The sequence below is a fragment of the Xenopus laevis genome, chromosome 6S (assembly GCF_017654675.1).
Source record: "Xenopus laevis strain J_2021 chromosome 6S, Xenopus_laevis_v10.1, whole genome shotgun sequence".
NCBI classification, from domain to species: domain Eukaryota; kingdom Metazoa; phylum Chordata; class Amphibia; order Anura; family Pipidae; genus Xenopus; species Xenopus laevis.
Genome location: NC_054382.1, coordinates 132,946,125 through 132,965,069, shown reverse-complemented (window position 1 = coordinate 132,965,069; position 18,945 = coordinate 132,946,125). Strand labels below are relative to the sequence as shown.

At 41.2% G+C, this 18,945-nt stretch overlaps 1 protein-coding gene across 9 annotated transcripts in view; it reads left to right on the top strand.

Moving 5' to 3' along the window:
• Positions 1-18,945, top strand: part of ptp4a3.S (protein tyrosine phosphatase type IVA, member 3 S homeolog) — a 67,976-nt gene that overhangs the window by 10,753 nt on the left and 38,278 nt on the right. For 2 of the 9 annotated variants that reach the window (XM_041567252.1, XM_041567248.1), the window contains exons 2-3: positions 5,905-6,022; positions 6,994-7,221. The gene's annotated coding sequence lies outside the window, so the exon portion shown is untranslated. 9 annotated transcript variants of the gene reach the window in all.

Below are 18,945 nucleotides of genomic sequence, written 5' to 3'. Positions count from 1 at the left end.
TGCGTGGGTCTGTTTTATAAGACCAGTGCCCAACCCGTACCTCATTCCCTCTTACCGCAGGTCCCCCACCCGATGAAGGACTCTAGTACTTGGCTCCCCAGCATACTGCTCAGAATTATACCCAAGAGCATGCATTGAATCAAGGGAACCCTGCAGTTGCCCTGGGCTTGGCGTTAATGTCAGGATCCCCTTAGTGAGCTGACTTGTGCCATGTGAATTATACTGTGCTCTTGAAGAGACCCCATTGCAGCAAATGCCGGGGACAAACATACATGAATGAAAGACTTGCATGAAATGTATCCACAAACCACAACACAACAGTTTGCCCCTGGAGATGGCACCCATAAACCCTGGTCTCCTAGTCTGCTTTATCTCGAAAAATCTTGGGGAAATATTTATGGGGCAAATTGGTGCACTTCGAGAGCGGTGTAGGAGGCGGTACAGGAGCATCACAATCCACTAAAGCTGTTCATTCCCCTTTGTTAAGGCCACACTGGGGAGACTAATCGCCTTGTCTTTGCGGGGACCAATCTCCCCAAACGCTTCCCTCACTCTGAGCCGGCTAAAATGAAAAAACGCCGGCACTAATCACACGCGGCGGTTCGTTTTCTGAAGTTTCCTCAAATCTCCCCAAAACGCCCAGTGTGGCCTTACCCTTAATGGTGCATCATAGGTAATATCCAGTGGAAGCAACTTCATGTGCAACCAAAATTATGCTGCAAAAAAAAAAAACTATGCTCAGATCCCCAAGCTGGATCTCCTCTTCTCTGAAAGTAATTCAGAATCTACTGGCCATGCACAGAACCGCTCCGGAGCAAAAAATCCTGTCGCAGGAAAGAATATGGCGGCACTTGGCACAGTAGAATACAGTTCAACTGAAGAAGCGGCTTGGTTGAGCGTGAAACATTTTTAAGATTACTCTGCTGCTTTAGACTTAAAGGCCCAGTAAAATAAAAAAAAAAATGTTAAAAAAATTTGTTGGTATAATGCAAAAAAAAACCGACCAAGACAAATGAAACTTTAAAATCGCACAGCCTTTATTAAGAAATAACTTATCGAAACTCCGCTTGCGCTCCTCTTCAGAAAAGGCATCGTGCAGCGCTCGATTTCTCCTCCCTGCCTTCCTTATAGGAGATAGCCAGGGAGGAGAAATCGAGCACCGCACGATTCATCGTCGCCGTGTTGTCTTTTCTGAAGAGGAGCGCAAGCAGAGTTTCGTTCAAGTTATTTCTTAATAAAGGCTTAGTGATTTTAAAGTTTAATTTGTCTTGGTGGTTTTTTTTTTTTTTCATGGTATGCTAACACATTTTTTAAAAATTTTTTTTATGTTACTGGTCCTTTAAAGGGATTCTATCATGATTTTTATGATGTAGTTTTTATTTCTAAATGACACTGTTTACACTGCAAATAATTCACTGTACAATATAAAATGTCATTCCTGAACCAGCAAGTGTATTTAGTTGTAATATTGGTGTGTAGGTGCATCTCAGGTCATTTTGCCTGGTCATGTGATTTCAGAAAGAGCCAGCACTTTAGGATGGAACTGCTTTCTGGCAGGCTGTTGTTTCTCCTACTCAATGGAACTGAATATGTCTCAGTGGGAACTGGATTTTACTATTGAGTGCTGTTCTTAAGCTGGCCATAGACGCAAAGATCTGATCGTACGAATCGAGGATTCGTACGATTTTCGAACCGTGTGTGGAGAGTCCCGACATTTTTCGTCCGGCGGAGATCGGTCGTTTGGTCGATCGGACAGGTTAGAAAATTTCTGTCGGCTGCCGATAATATCTCTGCGTGTATTGCCGATCGTACGATTTTCAGTGGGAGACTGTCACTAGCTTTGGTTGGACATAGATATCGTACGATTGCTGTCAGGGGCAGAACATTGCTGATCTGTTCTTTAACTAATCTGACTGGTAAGACTTTGATCTGAATGGTTAGTGGCGGGTCGGGAGATGGGAAAGTCCGATCGTACGATGATTCGTACGATCGGATCTTTGCATCTATGGCCAGCTTTGGATCTACCAGGCAGCTGTTATCTTGTGTAAGGGAGCTGCTATCTGGTTACCTTCCCATTGTTCTGTTGTTAGGCTGCAGGGGGGGGAGGGAGGGGGTGATATCACTCCAACTTGCAGTAAAGAGTGACTGAAGTTTATCAGAGCACAAGTCACATGACTGGGGCAGCTGGGAAACTGACAATATCTCTAGCCCCATGTCTGATTTTTTTTAAATATAAAAAAATCAGCTTGCTCTTTTGAGAAACTGATTTCAGTGCAGAAGTCTGCTGGAGCAGCACTATTAACTGATGCGTTAAAAAAAACAAAACAACCAAAAACACATGTTTCCATAGACACATCCTTACTCTAATAACATGAGAATCAGTTTTCAGATGGATGTGTAAAAGCTTATCCTAATGTTGGGGCAGAGAATATACAGTGACTGGAAATTATTTTTCTTTTGCAAAGTCGGCACAGTGAGTTTTGCAACTGTCAGTCACCTATTTCTTGCTTGAAGGCAGGTGGCAAAATGACATCAAATATCCTCAATAGACTATTGCCCTGAATCTGCCAGTGTAATTACAGGTCAGGTGATTATCACTCATACAGCTCACTGGTGTGTTTATAATCAATAATCGCCCGGCTCGATTGGGCTGGCAGTGTCCGGATGATAATCTATGGAGGGCTATATGAGCTTTGTGCTGCCTGTAAGCAGTTGCCCTTAATGTAACAGGTTAAACCTTAAAGTTTGTATACAGTGCATCTGTGTGGAAATCACGCTGTTCTTTATTGCTATTTGGATGCATATTTATGTATGAGTCACACTGACAGCTCTCTCCTTTGTCTTGTGTCCAGGATTAGACTGGGCTGAGCTCACTCGCTGCTTCCCAAAACTAATCTGTATCCATCTGCTTGGCGACTGTCTTGTGGTTTCATACTGCACAATGAAAACTGATTATAGGCCCACTAAACCCTCATGTATTCTTACTTGTGCTTATTAGACAGGAATATCAATTCTACTATAGTTTTATGGGATCTCTCTGTATAGACTATGAGCAAGCTTAGGGACTGTTCCTGCTGAATTGTGCTTAGTACAGGGAATACCTATGCTGCCATAGTTTTATGGGATCTCTCTGTACAGACTATGAGCAAACTTAGGGACTGTTCCTGCTGAATTGTGCTTAGTACAGGAGAATACCTATGCTGTCATAGTTTTATGGGATCTCTCTGTACAGACTATGAGCAAACTTAGGGACTGTTCCTGCTGAATTGTGCTTAGTACAGGGGAATACCTATACTGCCATAGTTTTATGGGATTTCTCTGTACAGACTATGAGCAAATTTAGGGGACTGTTCCTGCTGAATTGTGCTTAGTACAGAGGAATACCTATAATGCCATAGTTTTATGGGATCTCTCTGTACAGACTATGAACAAACTTAGGGACTGTTCCTGCTGAATTGTGCTTAGTACAGGGAATACCTATGCTGCCATAGTTTTATGGGATCTCTCTGTACAGACTGAGCAAATTTAGGGGACTGTTCCTGCTGAATTGTGCTTAGTACAGAGGAATACCTATAATGCCATAGTTTTATGGGATCTCTCTGTACAGACTATGAACAAACTTAGGGACTGTTCCTGCTGAATTGTGCTTAGTACAGGGAATACCTATGCTGCCATAGTTTTATGGGATCTCTCTGTACAGACTGAGCAAATTTAGGGACTGTTCCTGCTGAATTGTGCTTAGTACAGGGAATACCTATGCTGCCATAGTTTTATGGGATCTCTCTGTACTGACTATGAGCAAACTTAGGGACTGTTCCTGCTGAATTGTGCTTAGTACAGGGAATACCTATGCTGCCATAGTTTTATGGGATCTCTCTGTACAGACTATGAGCAAATTTAGGGACTGTTCCTGCTGAATTATGCTTAGTACAGGGAATACGTATAATGCCATAGTTTTATGGGATCTCTCTGTACAGACTATGAACAAACTTAGGGACTGTTCCTGCTGAATTGTGCTTAGTACAGGGGAATACCTATGCTGCCATAGTTTTATGGGATCTCTCTGTACAGACTATGAGCAAACTTAGGGACTGTTCCTGCTGAATTGTGCTTAGTACAGGGAATACCTATGCTGCCATAGTTTTATGGGATCTCTCTGTACAGACTGAGCAAATTTAGGGGACTGTTCCTGCTGAATTGTGCTTAGTACAGAGGAATACCTATGCTGCCATAGTTTTATGGGATCTCTCTGTACAGACTATGAGCAAACTTAGGGGTTGTTCCTGCTGAATGGTGCTTAGTACAGGGATATACCTATACTATCTCTTTTATTTGGGTAAAATTGTTCTCAAACCTAGGAACTGTGAACAAGATTCAGGGTTTCACATGTCACTGAGCTCCATGTAGCGTCATTAATTATTAGTATTAATTACCTAACACAATCAGGATTTTAAAGTTGTTGGGAGAAAGTGAATATTGCAGCCTGGAAAAGTGTCAAGGCATTGGTAAAATATAACTGAAGGAGCGCCTCCATTTAAAGGAACTTTGACACAAAAAACAATAGATAGTATGTTAATATAATTTACAATTTGTAAATTGCCACCTTTTCTGGAAAAAATACCGGCCTACCTATATATTTACATTTTTTCCCTATTAATAACATTGGAATCAACACCGGCCAGATGGCAACCCTAGCTGTATTCTCCACCATCATTTCCTCAGACTGTCCTTTAGCTGAATGGAATACATCTGATAGGGGCAGTACTTCTCTGCCAGAAAATGCACATCCATATGTGACTCCTCGATATCCATAGTGAATCTTACCTCCATTTATATAAGGATATTTATTTATATGTATTTATTTAGATAAGAATTACTTTTAATGTTCCTTCTGTTTAAGGGCATATTTATATACATTTTGTAACCTGTGCCAATGTTTGAGGTTTGCATGTTCCGCACCATGATACACAGTGTACCCAGGACATTTTGTTGCCTGTGCTTAAAGGGATTCTGTCGTGATTTTTATGGTGTAGTTTTTATTCCTTAAATACCCGGTTTACACTGCAAATAATACCATGTAAAATTGTTTTTTTTTTTTAGTTGTAATATTGGTGTGTAGGTGCGTCTCAGGTCATTTTGCCTGGTCATGTGCTTTCAGAAAGAGCCAGCACTTTAGGATGGAACTGCTTTCTGGCAGGCTGTTGTTTCTCCTACTCAATGTCACTGAATGTGTCTCAGGAAGACCTGGATTTTACTATTGAGTGCTGTTCTACCAGGCAGCTGTATCTGGTTACCTTCCCATTATTCTGTTGTTAGGCTGCTGGGAGGGGGGGGGTGATATCAGTCCAACTTGCAGTAAAGAGTGACTGAAGTTTATTGGAGCACAAGTCAGATGACTGGGGGCACCTTAGAAACTGTTTGCTCTTTTGGAAAATGGGAAGTGCAGAAGTCTGCAGGAGCAGCAATTTTAACTGATACATTTTTAAAAATTTTTCTCATGACCGTATCCCTTTAATATCCTCCAGTGCAGGTGACAGTATCTGAATTCACCATCGCTTTAATGTAATTTGACAGGAAAACACATGCGTTGTGTAGTAGCCTACTACTACTACTATAGAAAGCAGAGGTTATGCGTACAGTATGTCAAGCTGCTTAATGAATTTTGCCTTAAATTTGTTACACCAGCTCTAGTCATTTTTAACATAATAGTTTAATATTTTACATTATTTATTCAGTTTGCATTAAAAAATTTAAACTCCTATTAAAAGCAGTTTGTGTCTGTCCTATGCTGTTGCCTTCTGGTTGTGCCAGTCTGCAGGATAATGTATCAGAATTCCGCTCTCCTCCAGCCTAGAACTCCAATTCCCATAATGCCTTGCATTCATTTGTCGTTTTCATTCACAGGTCTGTTCATCACAGAGAATGTAAGGCATTGTGGGAAATTGAGTCTTGGCTGGAGGAGGGTTGACTTGCTGCACGAAGCCCTCTGATCCTGCACTACTTGTGTTTGCCCGTGATGATGGTAAATTATATGTATAATCTCTGACAGTAGCCGATGAGCAGTTCATCCGAGTAGAAGAGAAAATGATAATAAATTAAATTATAAAAAGTACTTTAAAGGTTGCAACCATTATAAGTTCTGCACGACTCCGTTACCCATGGCTGCCCTTTACATAATGTCAAGCCCTTCGTGCCGAATTTGCTGCCATAACGCTTGTCTCGCAGTGGCCCTTTTTTTTTTTTTTTTTATTACTGTGGATGACCATCACTGCACTGTGGGGGTTTATTTATCAACATAAGATGTTTTTCAGAATTTTTCAATTAAAAAAAAAAAAAAGTCAGACCAACTAGAGTCCATGATTTGTGACCTTATTTATCATTAAAAAAAAACTATAACATCAGTTTAGGAGAAATACTCCAAAAATGTAGGTTTATAAGGGGAAAACCCCCAGATTTTTTGGGTTTTATGCCTGAAATGCAAATTTTTCATGAAATCCCTCAAAACCCCCAAATTATTCAGATTTTTAGCTGAAACTCAGCGCAGACCATGATATCTTCAAATTTGAAGTGGGACCTTCACCCATTGACTTCTACAGGACCCCGACAGCTTGGAGATGGAGTATTTTCGGATTCAGGCTTTCAGCAGCCTCAGGGTATAATAAATCATGAAAAATGTTGATGGTTTTTTTCCCACTAAAAATTTGGATTTTACCGAGTTTTTGTTATTTGGACTTTTATCAACAACCTCTTGCATATCATTTATCATTGCTATGTTACTCCAAAACCATAGCGGTGGGTCAAATAATTGTCAAAAATGTTTGTGTGTGAGTAGAGGAAGTGTGTAATGATCCTACTTGTAAACTTATTTTCTACATATTCCTTTTTTTTTTCTCTATGTATAAAATCTGTTTATTGTAAGCTCTGTGGGGTAGGGTCCTTCTACTCCCAGCGACTCTAAACATGTTCCATTTATTGACTTTTATGTATTTGTAGCACGTGCAGAGGATGTGTGGAACTCCTATTTTTCCACCTTTTCCATATTCTTGAAAAGGATGACTTGTATGCAACCAGCAAGTTCTACATATCCAGCTGTCTCTGTCCTTCTCCGCTGATGTCCTGTTGTGGAGGATTCCCAAGTGTTTTCCAAGCTCCTAACTATAGAGAGGACGCAGAGTTTTAGGCTCCATACCTGACCTGCGTGGCCAAACCTGGGCATGAGAGGTTAGATATAATTAGTCGGCTTCAGTGACAGATTTGCCTGCACATCATCTGGAACATCCTGACTTTGCAAGAAGTTATTTCCTCCATATAGAGCTGAGTAAAGGAGTGCTGGAGTTGTGTAATTAAAGGGATACTGTCACGGGAAAAAACATTTTTTTCAAAATGAATCAGTTAATAGTGCTGCTCCAGCAGAATTCTGCACTGAAATTCATTTCTCAAAAGAGCAAACAGATTTTTTTTATATTCAATTTTGAAATTTGACATGGGGCTAGACATATTGTCAATTTCCCAGCTGCCCCAAGTCATGTGACTTGTGCTCTGATAAACTTCAATCACTCTTTACTGCTGTTCTGCAAGTTGGAGTGATATCACCCCCTCCCTTCCCCCCAGGATCCAAAAAAAGAACAATGGGAAGGTAACCATATAACGGCTCCCTAACACAAGATAACAGCTGCCTGGTAGATCTAAGAACAGCACTCAATAGTAAAATCCCATGTCTCACTGAGACACATTAAGTTACATTGAGAAGGAAAAACAGCAGCCTGCCAGAAAGCATTTCTCTCCTAAAGTGCAGGCACAAGTCACATGACCAGGGGCAGCTGGGAAATTGACAAAATGTCTAGCCCCATGTCAGATTTCAAAATTGAATATAAAAGAATCTGTTTGCTCTTTTGAGAAACAGATTTCAGTGCAAAACTTTGCTGGAGCAGCACTATTAACTGATTCATTTTGAAAAAAAATTTTTTTCCCATGACAGGATCCCTTTAAAGGCAAGAATGTCAAAGCCTTGCTATGTTTGACATTCTTGTTGGAACTGTGCATTGTTGAGAGCTTGTATACACTTCCAACTGTTCATCAGCTGTATAATTACTTACTATCTAGTCTGTGATTTTACCTTCTGTATCTAGCTACACCCTTGACCCCAGCACCTTTGGCATTGTCGCTGTCACCATAGGTAACCTGTGTGTGTGTACAATAGAAAGGGTATTCAATGAAATTCATTGATTAAACAGAAAATTACTGTAGTTATTTTCTGAAAATATTTGCGTATAACCATATTCTATTTGCTCCTTTCTTCTTATCAGTGCTTTGTTCTCTGCTTATTAGAAGAAGACCTCCTATGGTGCACAGCTCTTTTCCCCAACTTCTTAACTTCCTCAACCTTTATCATGACAATTGCACCTCATTTGTGATTACTAAATGAGGTGCAACTTCTAAAAATTGCTTTTGCATTCATGGAATTTGACCCACTACCCTACTCCTATCCCATATAAACATTTTCTAACACTCTCCCTTAAAGGAAAACAATACCCCCCCAAACAATGTAGGTCTCTATAAAAAGATATCGCATTAAACAGCTCATGTGTAAAACCCTGCGTCATGTAAATAAACCATTTTCATAACAATATATTTTTATAGTAGTATGTGCCATTGGGTAATTATTAATAGAAAATTGCCATTTTAAAAAAATAAGGGCCGTACCCTGGGATCGTATTATTCCCGGTGCACATAAACATACCAAACAAACTATACTTCTTAGGTCACATGAGCCAATTAACAGAGTTGTGTCTTTTGCTTCAACACTTTTCCGTATTACAGTTAGAGCTGTAGTATTTCCGGTCAGGTGATCTCTTCCTGTTACAGTTAGAGCTGCAGTATTTCTGGTCAGGTGATCTCTTCCTGTTCCAGTTAGAGCTGCAGTATTTCTGGTCAGGTGATCTCTTCCTGTTACAGTTAGAGCTGCAGTATTTCTGGTCAGGTGATCTCTTCCTGTTACAGTTAGAGCTGCAGTATTTCTGGTCAGGTGATCTCTGAGGCAGCACAGAGACCATCTCAAAATGGAGGTTCAAGGCAAGAGATGTAAAAGGGCAATATTTACTTAAATATATATTCCAGTTTGGTAAGATTCTTTAATATGTCACTTAATATGATATAAACTATCTGTTGCTTAAGTATTCATATTGGGGGTATAGTTTTCCTTTAAGCTGGCCATAGACATATTGATTTTTCTTTAATTAACGTCCAATTTTAGTGAGATTCTACCAAATCGCCAAATATCAGGTCGGCGTGCTCCAGATGGTCTATAAATCTTGAAACAACCTTTGTTTTGAAGTCTTTCAGAAAATTTATCATACAGGATTAAAACAATTACATTATTGTGTCATATCTCCCATTAATTCATTATTTTAAAATTAATTAATCCTTAATCAAGTTGATTAAAGGAAAACTATGCCCCCAAAAGTAATACTTAACTAACGGTTTATATCACATTAAATGGCATATTAAAGAATCTTACCAAACTGGAATATATATTTAAGTAAATATTGCCCATTTCCATCCCTTGCCTTGAACCCCCATTTAGTGATGGTCTGTGTGCTGCCTCAGAGATCAGCTGACCAGAAATACTGCAGCTCTAACTGTAACAGGAAGAGATCACCTGACGAGAAATACTGCAGCTCTAACTGTAACAGGAAGAGATCACCTGGCCAGAAATACTGCAGCTCTAACTGTAACAGGAAGAGATCACCTGGCCAGAAATACTGCAGCTCTAACTGTAACAGGAAGAGATCACCTGACCAGAAATACTGCAGCCAGTCTCCTCCAGCTAGTCATTTGTGTGTTTTTGGTTTTTTTTTTTTTTTTTTTTTTATTTGACCTGTCAAATTTAAGGGCAGTGAAACAGGGGGCTAAATTGTGCACCACAATATACAAAGGGTGATCCGGAATAGATTCTGACCGATAGGGTCAGACACATGAAGAAGTACATGATATGGCTAACTTTTTATCGTTACGTCTGTTCAGGCAGACAGACCAATCTATCAGAACAGCATGAAGTAAAGGGGGAAATGTGCCTCCCCTTCATTTTCTTATCTTCCAGTGCACTGTGTGTTAAAAGATGAAACTTGAGTCCTGCCCATTTGAGTTGACTGTTCCCATGGTACATATTGACTGGACTGGAATTGTCTGGCTAGTACACGGGTACAGGTTCATCTGTATGTGCATGGTCCATTTTGCACCAGGTCTTTGGGCAACGGCAAAATAGCCAATGTTGCAGCATGCTCTTGCTCGCAAGAAGTTATTGTTTGTTGCATACATTTTCATTGGTTTTTATTGACCTTGCATTTTGTAAACACTGAGAAATTTTCAGGATCTTAAAGGAGAAGGAAAGGCTAAAAGTAAGTAAGCTTTATCAGAAAGGTCTATATAAATACACCAATAAACCCTCAAAGTAATGTTGCTCTGAGTCCTCTGTCAAAAGAAACAGCACATTTCTTTCCTTCTATTGTGTACTCATGGGCTTCTGTATCAGACTTCCTGTTTTCAGCTTTAACCTCCAGGGCTAGGGCTTGAGCATGCTCAGTTTGTTCCTCCCTCCCTGCTGTAATCTGAGCCCAGAGCTATGAGTGAGCAGAAAGTGGTCACACCAAGCTAATATGGCAGCTGCTATCCTAAACAAACTAGCTTCTAGAGCTGATTTCTCAGGTATGGTAAAGCATTCTACAGAGTAAATATAGTGTTATAGCTGCACTATTGTGGTTAATCTATTGGCAATAAAATGCCTCCGTAGCTTTCCTTCTCCTTTAAATAAGTAAATCTATTTTGCCCATTCCTTGTAAAAAAAAAAAAAAAAAATGACCCCCCACACTGTTTGCAGTAGCCGTACTTCAGCTGCCTGCGTGTTCCAGAAATAAGTTGTAGCTCTACGTTGTGACCTCCTGTTATTTCAACCAGTTCCTTTCCGTGGTTACTCTCACAGCAGGGAATCGGGGTTTCTTTAGAAAAGATCGCCTGGGGGGCAGGAGGCTGCTGGAAACCCAACTGTCATATTTCTGCATTGCTAACAAAGAATGTGGTTCCTTTTTATTTATTTATTTATTTATTTTTTATTTGTAGGATTCATGCATATTTTTACATTATGCACTTTCTGGCCTTGTCACAGGTTCTGTGTAATCAGGATATACCTTTGTATTTTATAGAGAACAATTGGCAGTTACAAACTATCGGATGCACATAACATTCCTCTTCATATAGATCTATCTGCTATAGGAACCCGCGAGCGTTGCCATATCCTTTGTCTATGGAAGAGGTCTTCTCCTGTTCTCCAAATGGGGATGTTCCTGTCAATGGTTCCCAACAAATATTTTCATTCATGTTGTTTATGTCCATTTGTTGTCTTGTTTGCAGATTTCCTTGCTAAAGGCCCCATACATGGGCCGATAAAAGCTGCCGTGTGTGGGGCCATCCGATGGGCGTCCCCGATCGATATCTGGCCGAAAGTCGGCCAGATGCCGATCGGGCAGGTTAAAAAATCCTCGATTCTTTTCGTTAATGCATTCCTGCGATCCAGCTGCCCATTTGGCCTGTTGATCCGATTGTTGGGCCCTAGGGCGCACGATAGGATCAGCTCAATATCGCCCACTTCAATGTGAGCATATCGAGGAGAGATCCGCTCACTTGGCTACATTGCCAAACGATCGGATCTCCCTGTGTATGGTCACCTTTACTGGTTTGATTGTTTGGTTTTATGGTGCACTGATAAGATTTCACATAATATGCTGAAGCCTCATGCAATGGGTCACCCCAATGTCCTCTCCTTAACCACCAGCTAGTTGTTTTTAACTATGGGCAACACAGGTCACCTTGTGGTGTTTGACCAGTACGTGTAGATGGCATGCGCGGAATGCAAGCCAGTGCTAGGAATGTGAGATCTGAGGGAGGATGTGTTTATTTAGCCTTTAACCTTTTTTTCTTTCCAGGTAGGTCTGTCTGCTTTCTTTCATTCATGTGATTATCAGTGTCATCTGAAAGTGTCAACGTAACCCTTGTTAAGGCCCTCATACACGGGCCGATAAATGTTGCCGACAGACCAAGTTAATTGTCTTATTGGCCCATGTGTGGGGTCATCCAGACCTGTCGGGCAGATCTCGATTGGGCAGGTTAAAAAATCCGGTCGGAACGCGGGGCCGTGGCCGTAATCAACTGGGTTTTTTTTAACCTGCCCGTATCGGATGCATTATGATCCGATCATTGGGCCCTAGGGCCCAAGATCGGTTCAGCCCGATATCGCCCACTTCAATGTGGGCATATCGGGGAGAGATCCACTCGTTTGGCAACATCGCCAAACGAGCGGATCTCTACGTCTTTGGCCACCTTTACACCCTGGTTACTCTCATAATATTTGTGTTAGAAATGCACCCAATCCTGCTTCAGGGGGTTTAAAGGACCAGTAACAGCAAAAAAATATTTAATTCGTTAGTATGCTACAAAAAAAAAAAACCACCAACACATATTAAACTTAAAAATCGCTAAGTCTTTAATAATAAATAACTTACCGAAACTGGCACTCGATCGTGATCCATTGTGCGGCGCTCGATTTCTCCTCCCTGCCTTCCTTATAGGAGATAGCAAGGGAGAAGAAATCGAGCGACTAACGATGGATCGTCGCCCTGTCGCTGTTTCTGAAGAGGAGCACAAGCGAAGTTATTCCTTAATATAGCAATTGTAAAGTTTAATATTTGGTGGCGTCTTTTTTTCGAAGCATACTAACAAATTTTTTTTTTGCTGTTACTGTTCCTTTAAATCTGGCTGGATTTGATGACCCTGCACAGCGGAATTATATTGCTTTGGGGGTCTTGTGTTTTGTGTTTTTTGTCAAATTTTAATATGCTCATTGATTTCATGTTTAATTGAAGACTGATGGCAACATCTAGTAATGTCTGATTGTGAATGACAACCTTGAATTTAGTCTGTGGCTTCTTATAGGGATACTGTCATGGGAAAAAAAAATTTAAAAAATGAATCACTTAATAGTGCTGCTCCAGCAGAATTCTGCACTGAAATCCATTTCTCAAAAGAGCAAACAGATTTTTTTTTTTATTCAATTTTGAGATCTGACATGGGGCTAGACATATTGTCAATTTCCCAGCTGCCCCAAGTCATGTGAATTGTGCTCTGATAAACTTCAATCACTCTTTACTGCTGTACTGCAAGTTGGAGTGATATCACCCCCTCCCTTTCCCCTCCACAGCCAAACAAAAGAACAATGGGAAGGTAACCAGATAGCAGCTCCCTAACACAAGATAACAGCTGCCTGGTAGATCTAAGAACAACACTCAATAGTAAAAACCCATGTCTCACTGAGACACATTCAGTTACGAGAAGGAAAAACAGCAGCCTGCCAGGAAGCATTTCTCTCCTAAAGTGCAGGCACAAGTCACATGACTGGGGGCAGCTGGGAAATTGATAAAATGTCTAGCCCCATGTCAGATTTCAAAATTGAATATAAAAAAATCTGTTTGCTCTTTTGAGAAATGGATTTCAGTGCAGAATTCTGCTGGAGTAGCACTATTAACTGATGTGTTTTGAAAAAAATATGTTTTCTGATGACAGGATCACTTTAATGATTTGTATGGGATTGAGCTAAGGGTCATTTTATGGACATGTGGATAGGTATAGCTTCTCTATAGATCTCCCAAGAGGAGAAACATAAGTAGGGGGCGGCCTATTGTACTTGGAGTGTATCTGAGAGCAGGCGGCTTGTTTGGAATGTGCTTTTCCCTGGGATTTCTATAGAAGTGGCTGCTGTGAGATGAGTGCATTGTGGCCCCTGCTCTCCCTGTGCATCATTTAATGGTTGCCTGGAATGCTTTGATCCCATCCCTTCTCTTTCTCTGGATCCCACATGAAATGCTTCCAGCCATTGCTCCATAGGCTTGACACCCCCCCCCCCCCCAACTTAAATGCTAATGGTGCCAAATTGTTGTCTATACTTTGGGTTTAACGGTTGTCTCTGTGCATGTAGCTTATTGAGAAGTCTCCATTATATTGGTGAAGAAGCTTATTTTATATGTATCCGTTCAGGCTTTCCCTGCTGTCGCTGTTCCGCAATAATTAGTTTCCTAGGAAATGGTAGTTTTTTCTTGCAAGATGGAATAAAGGCCATAAGTAGCCAACTTCAGACTGGATTTGATCCTGGAATGGCAGAAATTTATTAGATAATACCCCCCCATCATCACAGGTTGCAAACATGCAATGTTATCTGCTCCTGTCTCCTGCACTTTAAAGGGATACTGTCATTGAATACATATTTTTTTTTTTTTTTTTTTTAAAACACAATCAGTTAATAGTGCTGCTCCAGCAGAATTCTGCACTGAAATCCATTTCTCAAAAGAGCAAACTGATTTTTATATTTAATTTTGAAATCTGACATGGGGCTAGACATATTGTCAGTTTCCCAGCTGCCCCCAGTCATGTGACTTGTGCTCTGATAAACTTCACTCTTTACTGCTGTACTCCAAGTTGGAGTGATATCACTCACTCCCTTCCCACCCCCAGCAGCCTAACAACAGAACAATGGGAAGGTAACCAGCAGCTCCCTAACACAAGATTCCCGTAATCCAACCGCCCATATGGTATGTATTATGATCCGATCGTTGGGCCCTAGGACCCACAATCGGATCAGCCCGATATCGGCCGCCTCAATGTGGGCATTTAGGGGAGAGATCCTCTCGTTTGGCAACATCGCCAAACGAGCAGATCTCTACGTCTATGGCCTCCTTTAGAACAGCACTCAATAGTAAAATCCATGTCCCACTGCGACACATTGTTACATTGAATAGGAGAAACAACAACCTGCCAGAAAGCAGTTCCATCCTAAAGTGCTGGCTCTTTCTGAAATCACATGACCAGGCAAAATGACCTGAGATGCACCTACACACCAATATTACAACTAAATACACTTGCTGGTTCAGGAATGACATTTTATATTGTAGAGTGAATTATTTGAAGTTGAAACATTGTAATTTAGAAATGAAAACCGCACCATAAAACTCATGACGGTATCCCTTTAAGGCAATTTGCAGTCTGATTACTTTAGGGTGAAGGCAGGCAGGGAGTTTTGTCCCCCATGTTTAAATATTTGCGCCTTGTGAGGCAATTTTGGGCATCTTTGGAAACCGAAGCAGTGATTTACTTAATTACTAGTGAGAGTATTTTTAGGGACTTTGTTGCCCGTTGGTAGTGCAGAATTAACCAAAGTCGACAAATCCCCCCTCAATAGAATCTAAAGGCAAAGAATTAAAGGAATACACGGATATTGGGGCATATTAATCAAAGCGTGAACCTAGGTATTGCCTCTTAACTCCAGCCCGCTTTTAATTTCTATAGAGTTTTGGGGGCATATTTAGCAAAGGTAAAGCACTCCAAAGGCCATCCCGCTGGCGATTTTGATTCTAGCTGGCGGGAATGCAGTTCAGGGAGATTAGTTGCCCGAAGAAGAGGCGATTTGTCACCGGGCGACTAAATCTCCCCAAATCTTTGCATGTGTCTCTGCCCTTAATAAGCAGCAGGCTTTCCACTTATCTGAAAGGAGCGGTTCTACAGAAGAGAGGACGCTGTGCAGGCCAGTTTAATTATAGGCTAGTAATTATAGAAGAGATCAGATATTAATAGATGGAGGCTCAGCTACGCTGGAACACGCGCTCATTAGTCCGATCCCTTTCTGGAGCAGTGAAACTCTTCCTCGTGGCTCTTTGCAAGTCTGATAAGTCTAATAATTTTGTTTCCATCATGCCATGGAAAAGCTTTTAGCCCTTTGATGTCCCTCTTTATTTTGCTCGGAACAACTATAAATACTCTGCAAAAAAACCTTCCGTGCAGACAGTTTTGATTTAAATAACGCTAATGTTTTGAGTAAACCTGCCTTTATCTAAGGGAAAACGTGTGCTTATTTTCTCAGCCGTGGACGTCAACTTTTCCAAGGAACAAAAGGTTCAAATAAATTTCAGTGCCACTTTCCCCTCTAGTGGAACAGGGAGTTCTATTCTTTGCTTCTTCTAAAGGATACTGACATCCCATCACTACCTGCTCTTTGTTTTGTTTGGGGTTTATTTTCGTTACTTGTTTTGTAATGAAAAGTCACGAGATTTCCCTTCCTGCCCCTAATTTGCATATGCAAATTAGGATTCTGATTGATTTCGGGCAAGCTCAAGGATTTCGCTGAATCCTGCTGAAAAAGGCCGAATGTGGAACCGAATCCTGGATTCGGTGCATCCCTACTTTATTTAATAATTTCTTTAAAGGATAAGTAAACCTTAAATTAAGTGAATGTAAAATTGATGAGGGTGCTATTGTAAGCACTTTACGTTCATAATTAATTTGGTTTTTATCCCATGATATTAAGGGATACATGTACTGTTAATATGAATGAATTTTGTTACAACAGCACCACCTGCTGGTCAGTTTCCCACCAGTCTGACCAGCAAGTAGTCAAGGAAGTTGTCAGGAGAAAGAAAGAGGCTGATGTTCTTCTGCTTAGGAATAAAATTAGAAACCTTTCTCACATTGTCTGTGCAATTATAAAACAGTAACTTGTACTTGATCCCAACTAAGATATAATTAATCCTTATTGGAAGCAAAATGGGTCTTTTGGGTTTATTTAATGTTTATATGATTTTCTAGTAGACGTAATGTATGAAGATCCAAATTTCGGAAAGATCCGTTACTGGAAAACCCCTGGCCCCGTGCATTCTGGATACCAGGTCCCATACCTGTATAGCTTTAAAGACAGAGAGGTTCCAGATAAAATACTTTAGCGTCTGCTTTTTTTTCTAATAAACTTTAAAATGTTACTGTTTATAGGACACCAGCCCTTCACCCTAGCATAGGAGATCCTCCTGATATCACTTTCTATCATGACTGTAGGGCAACTTCTGCCAAACAGAATCTCTCTTTCCTATGATGGAGCTTTAGACCAGTAGTCTGTCTCCCGTTAGGCTACGGTCAGACATGGCCAAAATCAGCCTGCCGATAAGAAACGCAAAACTTTGCATTCAAGCCGAAATCCACAGAGTGTTTTTTCACCAAAAGAAGAAGAGGACACTGCTAGGAGTTTCTTCTGGGCAATAGAATCTCTTCCATTAATATAGTTGAGTGACCGTTGTCTTACAGTTGCTGAGAGAAGGGCTCAAAAAATGTTTTAAGTTGTTAGGGCAGAGACACGCTCAGATGCGGGGAGTTGCCCAGCGACAGATCTCTTCTTCGGGGCGACTAATCTCCCGATACTGCCTACTGCCAGCTAGACTGTAAATCGCCAGCGGGATGGCAATCGTGTGCTTTATTTTTTTGAAGTCGCCCGAAGTTGCCTCGCAAGGAAACTTTGGGCGGAAAACGAAGAGATTCGAGTGCCATCCTGACGGCGATTCAGATTCTAGCCGGTGGGAGGCAATTTGGGGAGATTAGTTGCACCGAAGAAGAGGCAATTTATCGCCGGGGAACTAAATCTCCCCAAACTGCCTCCCACCGGCTAGAATCTGAATCGCCGGCAGGATGGCACTCGAATCGCTTCGTTTCCTTGCGAGGCAACTTCGGGCAACTTCAAAAAATGAAGCACACGACCCCAAAGAAGAGGAGATCTGTCGCTGGGCAACTAATTTCCCCGAATCTGAGCGTGTCTCTGCCCTAAGGGTCAAGGGACACAGGCAGATTTGGGGAGATTAGTCTTCTGCGACTTCCGAAAAAGAAGCGCTCTTAGTGCCATCCCACAGCGATTTATATTTTAGCCGGCGGGGAGGCAGTTTGGTGAGATTAGTTGCTGAAGAGGATATTTGTCACCGGGGCGACTAATCTCCCCGAATCTGCCTGTGTGCCCTGACCCTAAGAAGATTTCAACTGGACATATAAAGAATATGGCCTCATCTAGATCCAAATCAAACTGATCTCATCTTTTGCCCCTGAAACAAAAGATTAGATTAGCGCTATTCAACCTCCCCATTTCAATATGAGATTGTTTTCCTTTGACACGCATGCAAGCCAATGAGAAGCCAATGTTGGCCCAGATGTGGCCACCTTTAAACAAATAAATCTGTGCTAGAAAGACAAGCCCTTCAATGGGAATATCTTTATACAGAACACTCTTCTGCTAATTTTTCCATTAGAGTACCTTATATACTCGAGTATAAGCCGAGTTTTTCAGCCCCCAAAATATGCTGAAAAACTCTACCTCGGCTTGTACTCGGCTGCATCCAAAAGTGCAAAAATAGTCGCCGGCGCCCAAGAATAGTAGCCGGCGTCCAAGAATAGTCTCCAAGAATATTCGCCATCGTCCAAGAATGGTCGCCGGCATCCAAAAACGAGACGCCGGCACCTCCAATGGGAGCAAAAACCCTAAATTTTTGATTGAAACTTACCAGAAGCTGCTGCATTTCTCACCCTCGGCTTATACTCGAGTCAATAAGCTTTTCCAGTTTTGGAGGTAAAATTAGGTACTTTGGCTTATACTCAGGACGGCTTATACTCGTGTATATACGGTAATACAATGGGAAAATTAATTTAAAAAGGTAGTTCTTGCGGCTTTTAAAATAGGATCGGGGAATAAGTACGTAGTGCCCTGGCAAGTGTTTAGTCGGGCCTTGCCAGGAACCTTGGGATGGATGCCCAGTACATGAGTTGTGGTTTGGCTCATTTACCCAGCAAAAAAAATAAACAAGATATTGGCCAGGTGTAAGATGTCTTTTGTAAAGGCAATGGAAAGATCACAGAAGGGTTGAGTGCCGCTTTGTATCCTAGCATTTGTTTGACTCATTGTGTGTTTATAATAAAGATACCCAAAACCTGTTCTGCTGTTCTCCTGTGGCAAGTGACTAATCCCAGCGGGCACTGTTGGAAAGTTTTGGGCAACGGCTGTAGCTGTGTTGGTGCAAATAACTATAGCACCCTATTTATCAG